Source organism: Nanorana parkeri, unplaced genomic scaffold (assembly GCF_000935625.1).
Source record: "Nanorana parkeri isolate BGI_ZX_2015 unplaced genomic scaffold, ASM93562v1 scaffold1298, whole genome shotgun sequence".
Taxonomy (NCBI): domain Eukaryota; kingdom Metazoa; phylum Chordata; class Amphibia; order Anura; family Dicroglossidae; genus Nanorana; species Nanorana parkeri.
The window spans coordinates 138,997-141,348 of record NW_017307566.1 but is presented as its reverse complement, the minus strand read 5'-3'; the positions used below and the strand labels follow the sequence as shown (position 1 = coordinate 141,348).

The 2,352-nt window shown below is 49.7% G+C and overlaps 1 protein-coding gene across 1 annotated transcript in view; it reads left to right on the top strand.

The window, feature by feature from the left end:
* CAPRIN1 (cell cycle associated protein 1) overlaps positions 1–2,352 on the top strand; it is a 32,535-nt gene that overhangs the window by 1,658 nt on the left and 28,525 nt on the right. The gene's annotated exons all lie outside the window — the stretch shown is intronic.

The window sequence follows — 2,352 nt, the reverse complement described above, 5'->3', positions numbered from 1 at the left end:
TGTTCCCCATGGTTCCTGTGTGTGTTGTAAAGTAGTCACCGCTCCAAGCTCCCTCCTGTGATGGACTACAATCATGTTTAGTTTACTAATTTGTATTGAGATTGTAGTCCATCACAGGAGTGAGCTTGTAGTGGTGACTACTTTACAACACACACAGGGACCATGGGGAAAAAAAGTACCCCCCCTCCAGAAGGAAGGACAGTGTCAGCACCAATTCAGAGATGATTTGAGGATCTACAGCCGAGTGATACACAAACAAAGGTGTTCATACACCTTACGACCATAGCAAGACTTTTGTCTTGCGATGGTCGTAAGCTTATTAAAAGCTTGTACGATCTGCCCACCTTTTGACAGGCAGATCGTACTTGGGATCATCGAAATGAGGGACGGGCTTCCGATGACTGCAAACGGGCAGTGTGCGCACACCGGCCTATTCAGCAGTTGTCGAACAAGTAGGCCATTAACCCGCCGAGAATGGTACGATTCTCGGCGGGTTTTCAAGCCTGCTTGTTCGACGGAAGACTGCGACCGTACAGTAGAAATGGTCGCACTCCTTCCATACACTGCGATTATCATACGATCGCGGGATTTCCCGCGATTCTCGTACGATCGTACAGCTTATGGGCACCTTTTAGATTCATTGAGGGAAATTTATCAATCTGGAGCAGCTGTGCATAGCAGCCAATCAGATTCTCTCTTTCACTTTCAAATCCTAACAAACTGAAAGAAACTGGTTGTCATCGGCAACTACTCCAGATTTTTGTCTGCTCCAGATTTTGATAAATTCCCCCCATTATTGGTAATAGTTGGAGGGACTTGAATGCACTCTTAAAGGAGAACTATGAGGTGAGTGCTTTTCATTCAACCTCATAGTTCGAGCCGACCTGTGACAATGAGACTGTCACAGGTCAGCTCAGTAGATCGGGAGGTGAGCGAACACATACCGGCGTTCGCTCACTTCTCGGTCCTGTCACGGCAGAGAGCAGTGACCGGGGTGGGACTGGATTCCCCCTCCCCTGTCCGATCCTCCAGCGCTGACTGGCGGAACTGACGGGGGAGGGTCCAGCTGGCTCTGCCTCTAGAAAGGCAGAGCCAGCTGTCACTCACGCAGCTGTAGCTCGCGGTATACTGAGCCTAGGGTGACGGGAGGACGCTAGTTTGTGTCCTCCCGTTACCCTTAGAACTATGGGGTTTTTAAGATTGGACTCCTGAGTTTGATATCTAGTCTTTCCCGGGTACATTCGGCATAAACATTTTACAAATCCGAAATTCCTTTGCCGGAGGAAGTCAGCTTAACTTCTGTTTACAAAACCTTTTCCTTGATGTCGCTGCACCTTCTTGTCTATGTGGCGTGATTGGACAGGCCCGTCTTACCTTGTAATGGGCAATTATGTCACTGAAGCATCTCGGCGGTGTTTTTAAAGAACAATGGATTACATGTGTGGAAGTGTCTGATGGGGCGCCAACGGATGTTTCTTTGTGCAGCGGGGGCATGAAAAGAAAATGAGCTTGGGACAGTTGGTCGCGCAGTTACCTGCGCCTTTAACAGACTGGTTAGACTTGAACTTGATGCTGTAGGGGGAGGGGGTGAAGCTTTGGCTGTTGTACGTGGACTTGACTTGGTGGTTTCCTGGTGTTCTCTTATCAATATGTTGTCATTAAATCTCTGCAAGCGCTGGCAATCCGCTGACTGTCCTGGAAGTCTCCTGATAGGGAATGCATCACTTTATATTGTGAATCCTGTTGCCCCTGCTAACATTTGGAGTGGCCTGTATGTACAGTCCTCCATATTGTAATAGCATTGTGCACAATGGTGTCCTCTGGGCTGCTGTATGATGATCCTCTCATTCTTGCATGGTGCTCAAGTGTTTGGGTTGGCGGATGAGAAGCTGGTTCAGGGCCAGTGCACACCTAGGCGAAACCTCACAGCGTGGCAATCTGTACGATTCCGTGCGGATTGCTGCGCGGTCAGGAGTCGCCTAGGTGTGCACCGATCGCGCTGTGGGTGCCATTATTTTCTAATGGCACCGCATTCGCGCAGTGTGGATTGCGCGTCTTGTATCGCAAAAAAAGCAACATGTACCTTTTTTTTTTTCTTCGAATTGCCGTGCGGATGTCACCCCATTGAAATAATTGGGGCCGCGCGGCAATTGCTGCCTGCGTTGTGCAGGAGCGCGCGATCCCGGTGGTCTGCACCGGGCCTCAAGGATCTGGTTGGATCCTGCTAGGTATGGTCAGTCACCTTTTTTAGATGAGGGGTGACTTAACCTCGGCACTCCAGCTGTGGGGGAAATCTACCTTACTTGGGACTGAATGCACTCTTTGGGGGGGAGCGGACTTCACTTGGGACTG